This window comes from Mobula birostris, chromosome X (assembly GCF_030028105.1).
Source record: "Mobula birostris isolate sMobBir1 chromosome X, sMobBir1.hap1, whole genome shotgun sequence".
Lineage (NCBI taxonomy): Eukaryota > Metazoa > Chordata > Chondrichthyes > Myliobatiformes > Myliobatidae > Mobula > Mobula birostris.
This window is the reverse complement of record NC_092402.1, coordinates 62,589,772-62,611,585: the sequence shown is the minus strand read 5'-3', so window position 1 is coordinate 62,611,585 and position 21,814 is coordinate 62,589,772.

Below are 21,814 nucleotides of genomic sequence, written 5' to 3'. Positions count from 1 at the left end.
TTGTGCCTCCTGCCCCTTGAATTATCTGCCAGTGGGAACAGTTTCCCTTGACTTGGCCAATCTCAGTTTGTAGCAGATTCCCTTTCTCCAAGTCCCAAGTGAAGGAGTTGGCTGTCTCTCTCAGCAGTATTTCGCTTCCTCTTGTGCGGAGTAAGTCAACAATCTCAACAGAAGTGTACACAGAACGTTAACACAGAGAAGTATGACCTGGATGACCCCACTTACCATGGAATACCAGGTTCAGATCAAATGCATCACAAATCCATTCACATCCTACCTGCTGAAGTCGGCAAAAGTTGAATCAATATTGTGCACTTCTTTCCGACACATTTGTTCTGCCTCACTACGAACTTTGAAAACTGTGGCATTGAAATTGTATTACACAAACATCGGTGTCTGAAGCATAAAGTGCTTTTATGAAATGCTTCTGTTTGTTAAGTTGTCAAAGAAATTTTATTTCCATCAAAGCCATTGACAAAAGAATTCATGACAACACATTAAGCACCTGCATACAAATATTTGCACAGTGTAGCTTTAGGGCTTCAGGTTTAATCCACCTGCCTTCCTTTAGCAGAGCAATTGAACTCTCAAACTCTTCCTCTGACTTATGAAAAACATTTGATATCAGGCAATATGAGATTTGGGAACAGTAATATATGGAACTAAGCCACCTCATATGTCAGGCTGATGAATCAACAGTGGCTGCCCGTCTCCAGCGTTCCTCGACACACCATTAATCAGCAGTTGATTTCCACTGAGTTTTATGGATATAATCGGCCATACTTGATTATGCCAATTATGAATAAAAACTTCAGGACTTTCAGTATCTAGGGTTAACACAAGGCTACTGTGAGAAGTAAATCTGTGACATATTTGGTATTTCATGCTGGTTACCCTACATGGGTTCAAAGTCACTTGTCGTTTCTAAAAGTGAATGAATATCAATCCCAATGAATTCCAGTGATTCTGTGGGTGCTCCATACCTTAGTAATGTGGAAAGATCTATTGATTGCAGTCTTGCTTCACAGATTCACAGAAACAGGATCTTCAGTGCAACTTGTCCATACCGATCAAACTGTCATTTAAGATAGTCCTATTTGGCTGTTATCACTATAGACTTTTATTTCCATCCATGTACCACGATCCTTCACAAATGATTTGTAAAATGTTGCAATTTTACCTGCGTTTGGCAACTCACTCCATTCACCCACCACCCTGTGTGTGAAAAAGTTGCCCCTCAGATACCCTTTAAATATCTCTCCAAGAATGTATGGGTTTCCTCTGGGTGTGCTAGTATCTTAAGGCTATGCTAATTGATCAGTCCCCCGTGTAGGTCAATGGCAAGAAGAATCAAAGGGGAATTGATGGACTTGTGAGAAAGGGAAAGTTGCTTGTCTGGAATGTAATGCTGAGGCTTTATAAGGCATTGGTCAGACTCCACTTATTTATTTATTTATTTTTGCTCACTTTGTGTATTATGAGCAGTTTTGGGCCCCTTATCTAAGAAAGGATGCGCTGACATTGGACAGGGTTCAAAGGAGGTTCACGAGAATGAGCACAGGAACGCATAAGGAGTACTTGATGGTTCTGGGCCTGTACTTGCTGGAGTTTAGAAGAATGAGGGGGGACCTCATTGAAAACCATCAAATATTGAAAAGCCTAGATAGAGTGGATGTGAAGAGGATGCTTCCTATTCTGGGGGAGCCTAGGACCAGAGGGGACAGGACTCAGAATAGAAGGACTCATCTTTAGAGAGAGATGAGGAGGAATTTTTTCAGCCAGAGCGTGGTGAATCTGTGGAATTCATTGCCACAGACAGTTGTTGAGGCAAGTCGTTGGGTATATTTAAAACAGACATTGATAGGTTCTTGATTAGTCAGGGCATCAAAGGTTACAGTGAGAAGGCAGGAGAATGGGGTTGAGAGGGATAATAAATCAGCCATGATGTATGGTGGAGCAGACTTGATGGGCTGAACAGTCTAATTGTGCTCTTATAGTCTTATGATCTTTTGGTCTACTGGGGAATACAGGCAGGGAAATGGGAGTTTCAGGATTGCTCCCCGAGAAGCCAATGTTAATTACAAGGATTAAGCAGACTTCTCATTTGTTGCAATAAGTTAAGGAAGCTGGAGAAACAAATAAAGATGAAAGAAAACCTGGAACAGAAGGTCATGTCATCAAGTTAGTTTTGTGCAATGCATCATATTTGCCTCTTTGGTAGACAATAGTGTGTATGGATGAGAAGCAAATTTATTTAGCTTTGAATATGCAAATGAACAGTACACATACATTGATTAATACTCTTGAAGTGTCAAAAGAAGCTCTTCTTCTGCCATGATACGAGTTGGCCTTTGAACACAGCTGATTATGGATTAATTCGAGTATCCATCAGCACAGATTCCTCTGACTTATACACAGTAACTGCCGACTGTCTAGGATTTAATGCTACATTGTAATCCCTTTAAAGATATTTCAAAACAATGGGAATTATACAGGGTAACTCTCATTACCATCATTGGTAGCCAGATCACCACAAGAGGGCTACAGAGTGATGCAGTGGGTAGTATCACTCCAGAGACCTGGGTTCAATACTGACCTCAAGTGCTGTCTGCGTGGAGCTTGCAAGTTCTCCCTGCGATGTTGTGTGCTTCCCCTGGGCGGCTTCACTTGCCTTCCACATCCCAAAGCTGTGCTGGTTGGCAGGTTTAATGGCCGACATAAATAACTCCTCATGGATGTGGCTGCTGGGAGAACCAGGGTGGAATTAGAATCATAGTCACACAGCATGAAAACAGGCCTTTTGGCCCAAGTGTTCCATGCCAAGATTCCCATTCAAGTGTGTCCCATTTTCCCATTTGGCCTATATCCATGTACCTGTCAAAGTGCCTCGTAAACCTTGTTAATGTACTTGCCTCAGCCACTTCCTCTGACAGCTCATTCCATATACTGATATATTGACTACCTTCTGAGTGAAAAAGTTGTCTTTCTGGTTCCTATTAAACCCCTCTCCTCTCACTTTAAACCTGTAACCTCTAGATCAGCACACATAGAATACCCCCCAGTTCTTGACTCACCACCCCTGGGAAAAAGATTGTGTGCATTCACCCTCTTTATGACTTTATAGACCTCGAGGAGATCACGCATCATCCTCCTATACTTGAGTGTAAGTTCTCCTGACCTGCTCAGCCTTTCTCCATAAGTCAGTCCGTCGAGTCCTGGAAGTACTCTCTGTACTCCTCTGTACTTTTTCCAGCTTAATGACATCTTTCTTACAGCAGGGTGAACAAAACTGAACACACACTAGAAATATGGACTAAAAAAAGCCTTGTACATCTGCAGTGTAATGTCCCAACATTTGTACTCAGTGACCTGCCTGATGAAAGCCAGCGTGCCAAGAGACCTTTTCATCATCCTGTCTAACTGCAACACCACTTTCAGGAAAGCACACACTTGTACTCTTTGGACCCTCTGCTCTACAATACTCCCTAGGCCTTACGGTTCAATGTGAAAACCCTACCCTGGCTTGCCTTCCCAAAATGCAACACATCACAATTATCAGAATTCAACTCCATTTGCCATTCCTTGACCCACTTCAAAGTTCAAAGTACATTTATTATCAAAGTATGTATACTTTATACAACTTTTATATTTGTCTCCTTATAGGTAGCCATGAAACAAAGAAACCCAATAGAACCCCTAAAAACAAAAGAATACCATTGAACACCCAGTGTGCAGAGAGAGAGAGAAAACAAATCATGCAAACAATAAAGGCAAGCAAACACATTCAGAATTGAAGTTCACAAAACCAGGCATCACTGCAGCCAATCCAGAAGTCGGCTACTTGCAGGCCATTGCCTCAGTCCAGCACAGAGATGAGCAACCCTATGAAACAGAGAGCCGAACTAGACTGTCCCTTGCCTCCAACCCCGACACCCCGACCGTTTCAATCTGGCCCGGTGCTTAAATTGTCCAAACTTTGGGTCGTTCCTTGCTCTCTGCCACTTTGATACACCCTCAGGCTCTGCCGCTTCAATTTGGCCAGTACCTGACCTTTCCAATTCAGCTCAGCTCTTAAATCACTCAAACCTCAGATCTGTCTTTGACTTCGCCTCAGCTCGGCTCCGCCACATCCAGTTCTGCTCCAGCAGCTCTGGCCTGGATGTGCTGCAACCGTCCTGCCCCTCTGAGACCCCAGCCAACACTGTAAAAGTGCCAGTTTGTGCGGGCAGTTCAGTTCAACTCTGCCAGGGAAGCCACGGGCCACTGTTTGTAGCGATCATTTACTGGAAAAAGCGTGAGCTTACTAGAGGAGTTCCACACATGTGCAGGAAGTGGCACCAATGTAGGCGTCAATGTAGCAGAGAAAGTTGGTGAGTAGTGCTGAGCAGATGAAGGGTCTCAACCCTGAGTATCGACTGCCTGTTTCCGTCCATAGATGCTACCTGACCTGCTGAGTTTCTCCATCATTTTGTGTGGCGGTTCGGCCAGGGATTTGCTTTGTTATAACATAATTTCACTATCCTTCTGTGCTATGGGATACCGAGGCTGCGATTATTTTCTGTAGCTTTTACCTACTTGTTACCAATCTGCAGTCTCACTGGTGGCTTGTAACTGAACAGACTGACGGATCACTGATCGGTTTTAATCACGTCGAACTGCTTGTGAAATTTCCTGTCCAAGGGAAATCCATGAATGCCAAATCTTTTGACAAGCAAGGGCAGCTTCCACCGTTACGCTGCCATCCATGGGGCGAGGAGTCCCGAAAACCTTCACAGATGCATTGGCAGAGATCGATGCAGTGGCATCATGGGGCATGTGACTAAAATGTTGTTAAAGAGCTAAGTGGCCGTGCGAGGTGGGCGGATGGAGAGGTGCAAGGAGGGATTTTTGGCGTTCGGTGTGTTGAATCTGAAGGCATGTCTGTCAGCATCGAAGCTTTCAAGTGCAGAGACGCTGGAGCTGGAGAGGCAGATATTACAGAGCATCTGATAGCTGGAGGACAGAGGGAGAGGCAAGGATGTGCAGGGATTGGAATGCAATATTAACCAGGAATAGTCCATTTTAATGCCATGAAGCAGAAAAGAAGAAATCCAAAAAATAATCTATCCCAAAGCAAAGGAACTGAGTTTGAAAATTATTCTCTACCACAGAGCACAGATAGTGCTTCAAACCAGTTGAAGAACGGAGACGTTGGTGCTGTTGCTGCTGAGCTGCTGTACGTCAGCAGAAAAGGGCAGCGAGTTCTAAGCATGCCTGCCGTTTTTGTGATGACCCCAATTTCACAATCCAAGAACGTGTGCTTGCTTTCTTCCTGTGAGACCTCTGGGTCAGCGATGTGGGCTGAGCAAGAATGTTCCTAAAAACTGAAGCACATTTCAACTGTCATCTGCTGTCTTGATTTGCACTGTGATACTCTCCTTGCTCTCCTTGGATGTGGCGGGGTGGGCTGTTAGTGGTGAAGGTGTGGAGAGTGTTCTGGAATCAGGAAGGGAGGGGAGTGCAGAGAAAAGGCAGGGTGGGGTGGGCTGGTGAGGTTTGCAGTCGTGTGGGGGTTTGGCCGGCAGTTGGTTCAGGGGTGGGTGAGAAGGATAGAACTGGTTAGGGTTCAGTGCTAATGGGGAGTGAAGCACTAGGATTGATGGGGAATTGTTTGGGGGTGGATGGGAAGCTGGGGCATATCAGTGGAATTTTTGCCTGCTGCCTTTTCTATTTTTATAATAAAAACAGAAGATACTCAAAACACTCAGCTGTCCAGACAGCATCTGTGGAAAGAGAACTCCTGACCTGAGACTTTGGTTAGATCGCACTTGGAGTTTCCTGTGCTATTCCAGTCGCCCCATTACAGGAAGGATGTGGAGGCTTTGGAGAAGGTGCAGAAGAGGTTCACTAAGATGCTGCCTGGATTAGAGGGAAGGAGCGAAAAGAGAAGTTGGACAAACTTGGGTCGGCTTTCCAGGAGCATTGGAGGCTGAGGGAAGACCTGATAGAGGCTTTTAAAATTATGAGAGGCAGAGATAGAGCAGTGGGTGGGGGGGTGGAGATAGATCTCCACTAAAGGAGGTACAAGGTGCTCCTTCCCTCCACTAGCCTGCAGGTCACCACTGGGCAAGGTGCAGCACCTGTTTAGCCTCGGCCCCGTCCAGAATCACGTGTGAAGCTATGGAAGCAGGTGGTGGATGGTCATACGAGCAGCTGGTGCATATCACAAGTCCTGATTATGCCACCACTGACACCAGGCAGACAATCTCCGAAGAGTATTGGTAATGGCTGGGCAAGTTTTCCTACAGAAGTGGTTTGCCATTGCCTTCTTCTGGGCAGTGTCTTTACAAGACACTGCCCAGAAGAAGGCAATGGCAAACCGCTTCTGTAGGAAAACTTGCCCTCCATCCAGCCATGATTGCCCACATAATGTTGATGAGATACAGTAGACAGTCAGAACCTTTCTCCCAGGGCAGAAATATGAAGTACCAGAGGACATGCATTTTAGGTGAGGGGGGAGTCTAAGTGAGATGAAGGAGATGTGTGAAGATTGGTGGGAACCTGGAATGGGCTGCCAGGGATGGTGGTGGAAGCAAATGTGACAGTGGTATTAGATAGACACACGAATATGCAAGGGATGGAGTGATATGGATCATGTGCAGCCAGGAAAGATTTAGTTTAATTCTGCATTGTGGGCTAAGGGACCTGTCCCTGCGCTATATTGTTTTATCTTCAATGTTCTATGCTCCATGAAGCCCTAACTGTGTTTCTCTCTCTGCAGATGCTGCCTGACCAGCTGAGTGTTTCCATCATATTCTGGTCTTATTTCAGGTTTTCAGCACCTGTTTTGCTTTGCTTTTTATCTTTTCTTTTTAATTCGTTTTTCAGGACATGTGTGTCACTGGCATTTATTGCCCACCCCTCCTTGCCCTTGGGAAGGCGGGGGGGAGGGGTGGTTGTGAGCTACCTCCTTGAGCCACTGCAGTCCTTCTGAAGAAGGTGCTGTTGGGGAGATAGTTCTGGGACTTAGACCCAGTGATGATGAAGGAGTGGTGATATATTTCAAGGGCAGGATGGTGTGAGACTTGGGGAGCCAGCCTGCGGTGGTGTTCCCTTGTGTCTGGTACCCTGTTGGGTTTGGGTGGTGTTGTTGGTGTAGCCCAGTCGAGAGTGTTTTATAAAATCAGACATTGGTGGAAGGAGTGAGCGAACATTTAAGATGGCACATGGAGTGTCAACTAAGTGAACAACTTTGTTCCGGATGATGTCGAGCTTCTTCAGAGTTGCTGGAGATGCACTTTTCCATGCAAATGAAACGTTTTCCTAACTGTGCCTTGCAGATGGTGGAAAGGTTTTGAGATGTTAGGAGGTGAGTCACAGCAAGATCCCAGCCTCTGATTTTCCATTGCATCACACTAACTCACTTGAAGGTTCATCCACCTACAGAAAGGTCCATCCACTTACCCAGATTCCCTCCTGTCAATTCACTTCCTCATTCCTCATTGCCATTCACCCTCCTTTGCATCATCCCTACCAGCAATGTTCTCTGCTCAGTCATTCAACGTTTGCTGCTTGTGGATACTCAAGGGCCAGTGCCCCAAGATACGGAAGTCAGTGAGTTTGGAGTTTGAAGCCCGGAGTTCAGGGTCTTGTCATCAGTGAGTCCAGAATATGAGGCCTGGAATTTTGGGTTTTGTCATCAGCATTATGGCATCAATATCTGAGATCAAAGGCTGAAGGTCGATTGGAAGTCCACAAGTCGATGCCCGATGGCTGAAGACCCGGATCTGCAAGTTTGCAAGTCCACTGAGGAAGTCAGAGGCTCAGTGTCTGCGTGTCCGTGAGTTCAGTGGAGCCTGGAGGCGGCCTGTGCTGGGGTTGGAGACTGTCTGTGTTTGTGAGCGAGTGGGTGGGTGGGTGGAGGGAGGAAAGGGGCTTGTTTTGTTGTTGTTGTTCTGCTGTACATGGCGGGCATGCTATGTTGGCGCCAGAATGTGTGGTGACACGTTTGGGCTGCCCCAGCACATCCTTACATTGTGCCGGTGAAGCACTTCACTGTATGTTTCGACATACATGTGATGAATAAATGAATCTGAATCAGGATCATTACCCATTTGCTTCTTCTCTCTCTCCTTACAGAAGACACAAATGGGTGGAGGGGAGTCCTGCTCAGCGAAGGTGGCCTGGCACCAGACTAGGGTTAAGGAACTCATGTTCTAACTAATCTGGGCCTCCCACAGCGATCTGGAGACCAAATTCTGTTCATCCACTTACTGTATCTTGCACTCAACACTCACTCACCCACACTGAGCATCAGTGTCAAATAATTATGTCTCTACAGAATGAAAATGATAAAAAAAGATCCTCTCAGTTATAATTCCTTTCCTAAAATTTTCTGCGGGATATCAGAGGAAGGAAAAGGAGATGTCCTGGCCTATTTTTACCCCTCAGATGAACCTCACTAAAATCAATGAAGGTCTCCTGACAGGCTGTACCATTGGTGAGCAGCTTCACTGCGCAGGAACGTAAGGAGCTGTATAGAGCTGTGGACTCTGCCAATATATGATGGGCACATCCCTCCCCACCATTGGTAGTGCCTACTAGTCACTGCTTCAAGAAGGCAATATCCAACATCAAAGATCCCCACCGTCCAGGCCATAGCATCTTCTTGCAGCTCCCATCGGGCAGGAGGTGCAAAAGCCTGGAGTCCCACACCAACAGAATCAAGAACAGTTACTTCCCTTCAACCATTCAGTTCTTGAATCAATCTGCACAGCCCTAATCAGTACCTTAGTACAGCACCACGATGACTACTTTGCACTACATTGGGCTATGGTTTTCTTTATTAATTTTGGTCTTTCTTGTATAATTCTTTATGATTTATGTTTAATTTATGTTTTTCTTGTGGATGTTGTGTGTCTGATGCTACATGCCTGTTATGCTACTGCAAGCACATTCTTCATGGCACCAGTGGACATATACTTGTGAATGTGACAATAAGCTCGGCTTTGACTTTGACAAGACCAAGCTGTTGCTGGGCTACCATGTTCCTTTCATTACAGCAGAGGCTTCTGGGAACTTTGAGGTCAAGTAAGGATTGATCTAAATGCATGCCTTCCCTTTTCTGAAAATACACAGCCTTTAACATGGGAATAAATGGATGTTATAAGCCAGAAAATGAGCATTGAAACAGCAGAAGATTAAGAAACATAAGTGAAATCTTGGCCAAAGTCAACTCTGAATTTTGTATGTCATGTTTTAAGGTTTTAAAATCAGGAAGGGAAGAACCAGCAACCTAAAGCAAGTACATGGGTGGTCCTCACACATCCAGACCACCATACGACCTTAAGACAAAGGAGCAGAATTAGGCCATTTGGACTATCGAGTCTGCACCGCCATTTGCTCATGGCTGATTTATTTTCCCTCTCAACCCCATTATCCAGCCTTCTCCCTGTAACCTATCGCCCTTATTAATTAAGTACCTATCAACCTCCATTTTAAATAAACCCAGTGACTTGGCTTCCACAGTTGTCTGTGGCAACAAATTCCACAGATTCACCACCCTCTGGCTAAAGAAATTCCTCCTCACCTCTGTTCTAAAGGGACATCCTTGTATTCCAAGGCTGTGCCTTCTGATCCTAGACTCACTCACTATTGGGAACATCCTCTCCATGTCCACTCTATCTTAGCCTTCCAATAAGTAAGTGGGGCTAGGCTTCATTTCTACAGAAAGATGGCACCAGCAAACAACAAAGGTGACATCCTCAAGACGGGTCACAAAGCAGTTCCTTTCACTTCTTTTACATCTTTTTATTTCAGATATGGTTCTGCTACTGTTAGAGCCTGTAATCTACGCTCTGGCGGTGTGATTTTGGGCCGATCGAGCAATCTGGAGCTGTGCTGTCTCTGAGAGTGTTTCACGAGGCTGCAACCAAAGTCAGGAAATGGGCTGCTGGCCCATGATCGACTCCACCCCTCACCGATCTTGCCGATTAAAGTGCCGAGGAAGATTGACATCATTGAGGAGGGCGTGGAATGTGAGCAAAAAGCGACCCCTCCTCCGCACAAAAAACTAACAGAACATTAACAGAACATCAAACCCCAAACCTCCTCCCCTCGCACAACAAAACGGAAAAGGAACGGGAGATAAAAGCATAGAATATAAAAACCATATGTCTGAAAAGTCCACAGTCCATAAACGCAATAATCCAATCCACAATCGCAGAACCATGACACCGTCCTACGATATCAGCCATATTCATCGAAAGAGGGGGATAGCACATGAGGCGGAGAGGCCTGCCCACCTGCCACATCAAGGCACACAGCGAGAACTGCTGTGTATTCTGTTTCACCGAGACTTGGCTCTCCCCTGCCACCCCCAACTGTGCCATCTGACCAGACAGATTTTCGATCCATCGGATGGACTGCACGGCGTCTTCGGGCAAGATGAGGGGAGGTGGTGTCTGCCTACTGATCAACACTGCGTGGTGCTGGGACACAGTGGCACTGACAAGCTCCTGCAGCCCGGACCTGGAACACCTGTCGGTGAAGTGTCGTCCCTACTATCTGCCACGGGAACTCACCTTGGTCTTACTGACAGCGGTCTGCATTTCCCCCGCAGGCGGACGTGGAGTGTGCTCTGAACATACTGTATTCCAACATCAGTGAACTTGAGACCAGGTATCCGGAGGCTTTGCTCATTACAACTGGGGACTTTAACCAGGCCAACCTCAGAAAGGCACTGCCAAGTTATACCAACATGTCTCCTGCCCCACTAGAGGCCCGAATATACTTGACCACTGCTACACAGCAGTCAAGGATGCCTACCGTTCCCTCCCATGACCTCACTTCGGAAAATCGGACCACCAGGCCGTACTCCTCCTCCCGGCTTACAAACAGAAACTGAAGTGGGAGGTCATGGAGTCAAAAGTAGTGTCGCGTTGGACGGAGGAAACGGATGAGGCCCTCTGTGACTTGCTTTGAATCGGTGGACTGGTTAGTATTCAAGGACTCAGCAGCTAACCTCGATGGGTATGCCTCAGCTGTCACGGACTTTATTTGGAAATGCACGGAGGACTGTGTGTCTCACAAGACGATCCGGATATTCCCTAACCGGAAACCTTGGATGAATTATGAGGTCAAGTCCCTTTTAAAGGCTAGAGCTGCGGCTTTTAGGTCCGGGGATACCAATTGCTACATGGAATCCAGGCGTGAACTCTGGAAAGCCATTAAGGGCGCCAAGAGGCAATATCGAGCCAAGTTGAAAGCCCAGGCTAACCAGAGGGATGCCAGTAGACTATGGCAGGGTCTAAGTGAGATCACTGGGCGCAAAGAAAAGGCTGGGAATATCAATAACTGTGGCGCTTCTCTTCCTGACAAACTTAATGTATTCTACGCAAGATTCGAACAGAAGAGGAGCGTCCTGCTCCCTCCAGACGAACCGGACCTGGTGGCATCGAGATTCATTGTCACCGAGGAGGACGTTAGAAGGGCCTTCCTGAAGATAAATCCAAGGAAGGCAATGGGCCCAGATGGCGTCCCGGTACGGGTTCTCTGGGCCTGTGAAAGCGAGCTAGCTAGAGTGTTTGCTGACATCTTCAACTGCTCCTTGCTTCAGTCTAAGATCCCCTCATGTTTTAAGAAGGCAACGATAATCCCGGTGCCGAAGAAGAGCAAGGTGGCAGGCCTGAATGACTATCGACCTGTGGCTCTGACATCAATTGCTATGAAGTGCTTCGAGCAATTGGTTATGGCACACATCAACCACAGCCTACCAGTCAACCTCGACGCTTTGCAATTCGCCTACCAGAGCAACAGGTCAACGGCAGATGCCATCTCTCCGGCCCTACATTCCTCCTTAGAACACCTGGAGAATAAAGACACATACATAAGGATCCTTTTCATTGACTACAGCTCTGCCTTTAATACCATTGTTCCAAATAACCTGATTCCTAAGCTCCGGAACCTGGGCCTTAGCACTCAAATCTGCAGCCGGGTCTTCAACTTCCTCACAGACAGGACCCAGGCTGTAAAAATAGGGGACAAGCTCTCCTCTACAATCACTCTGAGCACCGGTGCCCCACAAGGCTGTGTACTCAGCCCCCTGCTGTACTCACTGTACACCCATGATTGTGTAGCCAAGTTTCCATCGAACTCAATATATAAGCTTGCTGATGACACAACAATTGTAGGCCGTATCTCGGGTAATGATGAGTTTGAGTACAGAGAGGAAATTAAGAACCTGGTGGCATGGTGCGAAGACAATAACCTATCCCTCAACGTCAGCAAGACGAAGGAATTGGTTGTTGACTTCAGAAGGAGTAGCGGACCGCACGACCCAATTTACATTGGTGGTGCGCAAGTGGAACAGGTCAAAAGCTTTAAGTTCCTTGGGGTCAATATCACAAATGACCTGACTTGGTCCAACCAAGCAGAGTCCACTGCCAAGAAGGCCCACCAGTCCCTTTACTTCCTGAGAAAACTAAAGAAATTTGGCCTGTCCCCTCACTAATTTTTATAGATGCACCGTAGAAAGCATTCTTCTAGGGTGCATCACAACCTGGTATGGAAGTTGTCCTCTCCAAGACCGGAAGAAGCTGCAGAAGATCGTGAACACGGTGCAGCACATCACACAAACCAATCTTCCATCCGTGGACTCACTTTACACCACACGCTGTCAGAGCAGTGCTGCCAGGATAATCAAGGACACGACCCACCCAGCCAACATACTTTTCCTCCCTCTTCCCTCCGGGAGAAGGCTCAGGAGCTTGAAGACTCGTACGGCCAGATTTGGGAACAGCTTTTTTCCAACTGTGATAAGACTGCTGAACGGATCCTGACCCGGATCTGGGCCGTACCCTCCAAATATCCGGACCTGCCTCTCGGTTTTTTTGCACTACCTTACTTTCCGTTTTCTATTTTCTATTTATGATTTATAATTTAAATTTTTAATACTTACCATCGATTTGTAATCCAGGGAGTGTGAAGCGCAGGATCAAATATTACTGTGATGATTGTACGCTCTAGTATCAATTGTTTGGTGACAATAAAGTAAAGTAATGTTGCTCACAGACTCCTTCTCCGGCAGCGATCAAAAAGCAGGCAGTCGGCGCTGAAACTCCCACTCACCTTCTGTATTTGCTTGATGATTATAAACCAGGGAAACACCAAGTCTATATTGAGTGCAAGGACAACCAAATTAACAATTAAGAGTCGTTGGATCAAATGCAGGACTGTGAAGCAGTTGCACAGTATACAGTCCATCATTCTAGTGCACACAGGAATGTTCTGCAATTAGCCCTTGCAGGGCATGTATTAGGCATGTGGTTAGGCATAGATAAACAGCACCGGCCACATAGCGTCACTCAGACCTTGCTGGCTGTACAGTCATTTGAGCTATTCTGAGGTTCCAGAAATATGCAAGTGTTTTCTCTTTCATTTGTAAACAATAGACAAATTACTGAATGATGAATGAAAAATTAGGCCTATTTATCCGTATAATTGGAGCCATAAATGGAAATTTGTATATTGTCCCTGCAATCACATACTTATGTCTGACTGGGTCACTTCTACTTTTTAACTGAAATGAACTGCCTACGTGCGCATTGAAGAGCTTCCTGGGAGGAACTCTAACCCTCTGCTCCATGTTTCTTTGCAAAACACTAACAGGCAGATGCAAACAGGCCAATGGTGCTGGGATGGGATGAGCTGTTAAAGTAGACGCCAGCTCTGCCTTGCATTAGGGTAGCTTTTTAGTGCACCGTGGAGAAGGAAACATTAAAAGGTTGTTGCCAGAATGATGAGGGTATTTTTTTTTTTAAACTGGAAATGCTAAGTAACTGGGGCTCCCTGGAAAAAGCATTGATGAGGTGTATGTACCATTATTTTATTTATTTATTTAGTTCATTACATTTAGTGATGCAGCATGGAATAGGCCCTTCTGTATGATTTACACATATAAGTCCATGGGCAGAAGTTGAGAAAACGTTGCCTTATGTTGAAGTAGCGTCTGGTCATCAATCACAATCAGTGATTACAAGCCAATATCTTCATTAACCAGGGGAAGATACAGGTCCCACAAAAGGCAGTGAGATCTGGGGGATCATTCTATTTCTCAGCTGGGAATGTGACCAAGTGAAAGTGGAAATGGCCAAAGATGGGTCCATTGAATCTCCAAGCTTTGGTGTTTTGGTTGACCCTGAGACCTTCAAGCTATAGGCTCCAGTCACAACAACAGCCCCTTCAGCCCATGATGTTGTGCCGACCTTTTAACCTGCTCGAATATCAATCTAACCCTTCCATTGACATAGCTCTCCATTTTTCTATCATCCATCTACCTGTCTAAGGGTCTCCTAACTGTCCCTAATGTGCCTGCCTCTATCACCACCCCTTACAGGCTGTTCCATGCACCCACTACTCTCTCTGTAAAAAAACTTACCTCTGACATCTCTCCCATACATTCCTCCAATGATCTTAAAGTTATGACTTGCTTGTATTCACTATAAAAACATTTACGTATACTTTTAACAACAACCGTGCCTGACAGCCCTGGCAAACATGAAGATATTTTTCTTGCAACACCTGAATTTGTGATTTTCAGCCTTCCTTACAAAAGTTGCTGAACCTTCATGATAAATTTTGTTGTACACCTGACAGGTAATGGACTAGAAATATATCCTCGCTTAGCACTTGTGAAGGTACCTGCCCCCACTTGTTCTCACCTCCAACTTTCATCCCATTGAGATCAATGCACTTCCATGCTGGTTATTCTTATGTATTCTCAGACATAAAAAAACTTACATTTCATATTAAGACTTTAACAGACTAATTTAAAGCTCAAAAGTTCAAAGTAAGTTATTATCAAAGTACATATATATCACCATATACAACCAACCCAGAGATTAATTTTCTTGCAGGCATACTCAATAAATCCATAATAGAATAATAATCATAATAGAATCAATGAAAGACCGCACCAACTGGACGTTCAACCAATATGCGAAAGACAACAAACTATGCAAATATAAAAAGAAAGAAATAATAATAATAAATAAGCAATAAGTATTGAGAACACGAGATGAAGAGTCCTTAAAATTGAGTTCATAGGTTATGGTAACATTTCAGTGATGGGGCAAGTGAAGTTGAGTGACGTTAGCCCCTTTGGTTCAAGAGCCTGATGGTTGAGGGGTAATAACTGTTCCTGAACCTGGTGGCACGAGTCCTGAGGCTCCTGTACCTTCTTTCTGAAGGCAGCAGCAAGAGGAGAGCATGGCCTCGATGGTGGTGGTCCCTGATGATGGATGCTGCTTTCCTGTGACAAAACTCAATATAGATGTGCTCAATGCTGTGGAGGTCTTTACCTGTGATGTACTGAGCTGTATCCACTATTTTTTTGTACGATTTTCCATTCAAGGGCATTGGTGTTTCCATACCAGGCTGTAATGCAGCCAGTTAATATACTCTCCACTGCACATCTATAGAGGTTTGTCAAAGTTTTAGATGTCATGCCAAATCTTTGCAAACACTTAAGGACTCAGAGGCACTGCCATGTTTTCTTTGTAATTGCACTTACATGTTGGGCCCAGGACAGGTCCTTCAAAATAATGACACTGAGGAATTTAAAGTTTCTGACCCTCTCCACTTCAGATCCCCCAATGAGGACTGGCTCATGGACCTCTGGTTTCCTCCTCCTCAAGTCAATAATCAGCTCTTTGGTCTTGCTGACATTGAGTGAGAGGTTGTTATTATGGTACCACTCAGCCAGATTTTCAATCTCCTTCCTACATGCTGATTCATCATTATAAGATTGGAAGTATAATTACAGTTTGAAAAGTGGCTTAAGTACAATTGAGACATAAGGAAATCACATGAACTATTGAATGTAAACACTCAACAATCGCAGTAAAAAGAGTGATCACTTCTCATGCATTAGCTATAAGGGGAGGTTGGACAAACTTAAATTGCTTCTCTGGTGAACTGGAGGCTGAGAGGAGAAATTCAGTAAGATTCTGAGAGGCATTGATAGGCTAGAGCTGGGGCTCCCACCCTCTTGTGTGCCATGGAGCCTTACCATTAACTCTGAGGTCCATGGACCCCAAATTATGAACCCTTGGGCTGAAGTAATTTTCCCTGTGTGACAGCGTCGAGTACAAGAGGCCATATGTTCAAAGTGAGGAAGAAAGTTTAAGGGAGATTTACTTGGCAAGTTGTTTTACACAGAGCGTGGTGGGTGCTGGTATGGGCTGCCAGGGGTAGTGGTGAGGCTGATAAACCATAAGAGGTACTGAGACACAGGGAGTGGAGGAATACGTATCACGTGCAGGTTGAAGGCATTTAGTTGAATTTGGCATTGTGTTCAGAACAGACATGGTGGGTTGTTTTGTTCTGTGTCCTATGTTTGGAGCCACCAATCGCTGTCCTCCCTGCAGACATCAGGCATAGTTCACTGCCTTTGCTCCTGTGGGATAAAAGGAAGGCAGAGACAGGAGGAACTTTGGATCCAGACATGACCCAGAAGTTTCTGGAGCTCTTATAATCCTCATCACTCCAGGTCCAACGTTCCCAGGAATGTGTAGGATTAGTGGAGGATGGATTGGCCGTAGTTGGCACTGTGCGGTAGCCAAGGCCGTTGAGCAACCACTTCAAACGCAGCAAGGTTTGTAGTGTCAGCGCTATGCTGTCCTTCTGCATTCGTTAGTCCGTCGTTAACCCAGGAAGAGGATTTAATCACAATCCAGTGGAACGAGGTTGTAGAGGAATGCAGCGGGTCAGGCTGAATCGGTAGAGGGAAGTGGACTGTTGATGTTGGGATCGAGACCCTTCACCTGCACTAAGAAGGTAAAGGGAGAGAATGGGGGCTGGGGTTGATGGGTAGATAGAGGAGCAGGAAGATGGGGAATGATGTTAGAAGTTGAGAGGCGAGAGGTGGAGATGACAAAGGTCTGCAGAAGGTGAGTTTGACAGGAGAGGAAGATGGAGAATGGAACCAAAGAAGGAAGGTGGGAGGGCAGATGGGAACAGTGGGTGAGGGGACCCAGTGGGAGGAGTGTGTGGGTGTTGGGCAGATGGGAACAGTGGGTGAGGGGACCCAGTGGAAGGTGTGTGGGGGTGACGGACAGATGGAGTGGGTGGGGGAGGGGACTCAGTGGGAGGGGTGTGTGGGTGATGGACAGATGGAGTGGGTGGGGGAGGGGACTCAGTGGGAGGGGTGTGTGGGTGATGGACAGATAGAGTGGGTGGGGGAGGGGACCCAGTGGGAGGGGCGTGTGGGTGATGGACAGATGGAGTGGGTGGGGGAGGGGGCCCAGTGGGAGGGGTGTGTGGGTTACAGACAGATGGAGTGGATGGGGCAGGTGACCCAGTGGAGGGGTGTGTAGTCGATGGAATGGAGTGGGTGGGGGAAGAGCAAAGAGATTGGGTGATGGGGAGTTGGATCAAGAAGCCAGCGAGAAATGAGAAAAGGGAAAAAGGACAGAAGGGGAGCAAGTATTGGAAGCTGGAGAATTCAATGTTCCTGTTGTCAGGCTGTAGACCACCCGGGGGAATAGGAGGTACTGTCCCTCTAGTTTGTGTTTGTCCTTACCTTGGCATTGGAGGCGGCTGAGGACAGACAGGTCAGTATGGGAAAGGGGAGGAGAATAAAAATGGCTGGCAACTGGGAGCTCCAGACGGCCATAGCAAATGAGGTGAAGGAGCTTGGTGAAGCGGTCTGGGCTAGTGAGATGTTTAGGTAGGTACAGCATTTTCTGTCTAATGTTAGTAAACTACTCCTTTTTTCCCCACTGGAGCAAGAATAGACCACTCGGCCCCTCAACCCTGTCTTGCCATTCACTCTGATCATGTATAATCAGTCTCCAGCTTCATATATCCATTAATATGTACCCTAATGCTTCCCCATGCTGTATTTCTGCTTCTTCTATGGGTACTGATTAGTTAAATTAGTAGGCAAGTCATCCAGAAGCCTGATGCAATGATTTTCAGTCAGAAGTTCAAATCCCAGCACAAGACCACAGATGTGTTGCCTTTAGGAACTAGCCCAGGTTAACTAATATGGAAATATAGATGACTATTTGCAAAGGGACACTGCCCCCATTAGCATCGCTAATCTTGGTTTTAATGCAGGTCTATCAACAGGCATTTCAGACTCAGGGTCTCGGTGACAAATTCAACATTATAATCCATCCTTGTACTGATCTTTGATCTTCATGGATTGACATTACCATCTTTAGAGACTTTTTTGGTTGTGCAATTATTCTGCAGCATTCTGTTCCAGCCACGTCCACGATGAACGCAAAAATCTCACCGGCTGCACCACTGTGCCTGCATGGAGTCAGCACATTTCCCCTGTGATCACCTGGGTTCCCTTTAGGTGCTCCGGTTTCAAAGTTCCAAGTTCCAAGTTCAAAGTAAATTTTATTATTAATGTAATCAGGATTACTTTTCTGGGGGGCATACTCAGCAAATCTATAGAATAGTGACTTTAACAGGATCAATGAAAGATCAACCAGAGTGCAGAAGGCAATAAACTGCAAATGCAAATATAAATAAATAACAATAAATAATGAGATCATGAAATAACAAGGTAAAGAGTCCATAAAGTGAGATCATTGGTTGTGGGAACATCTCAATGACAGGGCAAGTGAGTATAGTTATCCCCTTTTGTTCAAGAGCCTGACGGTTATGGGGTAGTGACTGTTCTTGAACCTGGTGGTGCGAATCCTGAGACTCTTGTACCTTCTACCTGATGGCAGCAGTGAGAAAAGAGCATGGCCTGGGTGGTGAGGAACTCTGATTATGGATGCTGCTTTCCTAGGACAGTGTTTCATGTTGAAGTACTCAATGGTTGGGAGGGCTTTACCCGTGATGTACTGGGCCAAATCCACTATCTTTTATAGGATTTTTTTTTTAAAAAGGCATACGAGGCCATGATGCATCCAGTCAATACACTCTCCACTACACAGCTATAAAAGTTTGTTAAAGTTTTAGATGTCATGCTGAATCTCCACGGACACCTAAGTTGTGCTTTCTTCGCAATTGCACTTGCATGCTGGGTGGAGGACAGATAATCTGAAATAGTGACACCCAGGAACTTAAAGTTGCTAACCCTCTCCACCTCTGATCAGGACTGGCTCATGGACCTCTGGTTTCCCTCTCCTGAAGTCTAGTCTACAATCAGTTCCTTGGTCTTGTTGACAGTGAGTGAGAGGTAGTTGTTATGACACCACTCAGCCCAATTTTCAGTCTCCCTCCTGTATACTGGTTCATCACCACCTCCGATACGGCCCACAACAGTGGTGACATTAGCAAACTTGTACATGGTGTTGGAGCTGTACTCAGCCACACGGTCGTAAGTGTAAAGCGAGTAGAGCAGGGGGCTAGACACACATCCCTGTGGTGCACCTGTGCTGATGGGATGTGCGAAGAGCCAATGAAATGGCATCTGCTGTAGTCCTGTAGGCAGATTGGAGCAGATCCAAGTCGTCTCTCAGGCTGTAGCTGATCTGCTTCATCACCAGCCTCTCAAAACACTTCATCACAGTGGATGAAAGTACAACTAGGTAATAGTCATTGAGGCAGGTCACTACGTTCTTCTTGGGCACCTGCATAATTGAAGCCTGCTGAAGCAGGTGGGTACTGCACACTGCCAAAGTGAGAGGTTAAAGATCTCAGTGAACACACCAGCCAGTCAACCAGCACAGGACTTTAGTATGTGGCCAGGTACCCCATCTGACCAGGATGTGGTATCTTCCCCCGTCCCAAAGAAGTGTAGGTTGTTGGGTTAATTGTTGACTCAAAATTGCTTCAAGTGTGTAGTTGAGGTGTAGAATCTGGGAAAAGTTGATGGGAAGGTACGGAGAATAAAATGTGAATGGAGTAAGATTAACTTTGAAGTTATATATCAGTGATAGTCAATTTGATTCTGATTAGTATAAATGGGTTGTTGATGGCTGTCCTGGCCTGTTTCCCTGCTGTGCACTCTATGACCCTTTGAGTGACTTTAGGACAGTTAATGATTCACCATTTAGCTCTCATGGAGTTCTTGAACAAAGTCTGCAAAACGGGTGAGAGTAACTTCAATTTCTTACTGGTACGGCTGTAGCAGTTAACAAAGCCCACTTGTACTGAATGCTTCTGACATTTCTCTCCCATACATTGCACTGGCTGACTTCCAGCTGCCTACACACCGTTGACCAATTCCAATGTTGCTATTAGAATAAGAAAACACAGTTTCATTTCAAAAGCTCAAGATATCTCATAGCTAGTGAGTTATAATGAAACATTGTGACTGCTGTATTTGTGTATGGCAATTTCTTACCTAAAACAATGTGATAAAAAGAGTCAGAATCTGATTTATTATCACTCACTTCAATTATGTGAAAATTGTTGTTTTGCAACAGTAGTACAGCACAAAGACATAAAGTTACTATAAACTATAAAAATAATGATAGTGTTCATGGACCGTTCAGAAATCTGATAGCAGAGGGGAAAAGCCTGTTCATAAATGATTGAATACGTGTCTTCAGGCTCCTGTACCTCTTCCCCGTTGATAGCAATGAGAAGAGGGCATGTCCCAGATGGTGAGGGTCCTTAGTGATGGATGCCACCTTCTTGAGGCACCGCCATCTTGAAGATGTCCTTGACGGTGGAGAGGGTTGTGTCTGTGACGGAGATGGCTGAACCTACAGCCCTCTGCAGCCCCTTTTGACCCTGTGCATTGGATCCTCACTATCAGGGTGTGACACAACCCCTCAGAATACTCTACTCTGTACATTTGTGAGAGTCTTTGGTGACATCCCAAACGTCCTCAAACTCCTAATGAAGTCGACCTGCTTGTGCGCCTTCTTCATCATTTTATTGATGTATTGGGCCCAGGATAGACCCTCTGAGATTTTGATGCTCTGGAACTTGAAGTTGCTCAATCTTTCCACCACCAGCTCCTCGATTTCCCCTTCCAGAAGTCCACAATTGGTTTTGCTGACGAAACCAGATAATTTGATGCATGAGTTTGATCAGCTGGCATAAATATTTACCAGCACACTGGGGAAATCTACTCCATTCTTCTTCAAAATTGTATTTGGTATCTTTTACATTCACATGATACAAAAGCAGGATCCATCAACACACTCAGCTGAATGGTAGCACAACTAATGACACCGTAAAGAAAAAGATGAGCTGTATTTGTCACACGTCCATCAAAACATATAGTGAAATGCATCCTTTGCATCAAAGTCCAACACAATCCAAGATGAGCTGAGGGCAGCCCACAAATGTTGCCATGCTTCCAGCACCAACATAGCATGCCTACAACTTATTAACCCTTAATAACCCCTGCGTTTTTAGAATGTGGAAGGAAACCAGAGCACTCAGAGGAAGCCCACATGGCCATGGGGAGAATATACAAACTCAGAATCAGGCTTATTATCACCGGCATATGTCATGAAATTTGTTAACTTAGCAGCAGCAGTTCAATGCAATACATAATATAGAAAAAAAATAATAAAATAAAAATAATAATAAATGGATTAAAAGTTGTGCAAAAACAGAAATAATATATATTAAAAAGTGAGGTAGTGTTCACGGGTTCAATGTCCATTTAGGAATCGGATGGCAGAGGGGAAGAAGCTGTTCCTGAATTGCTGAGTGTGTGCCTTCAGGCTTCTGTATCTCCTACCTGATGGTAACAGTGAGAAAAGGGCATGTCCTGGGTGCTGGAGGTCCTTAATAATGGCCACTGCCTTTCTGAGACACCGTTCCTTGAAGATGTCTTGGGTACTTTGTAGGCTAAACTCCTTACAGACAGCAGTGGGAATCGAACCACAATCTTACGGCTTACATT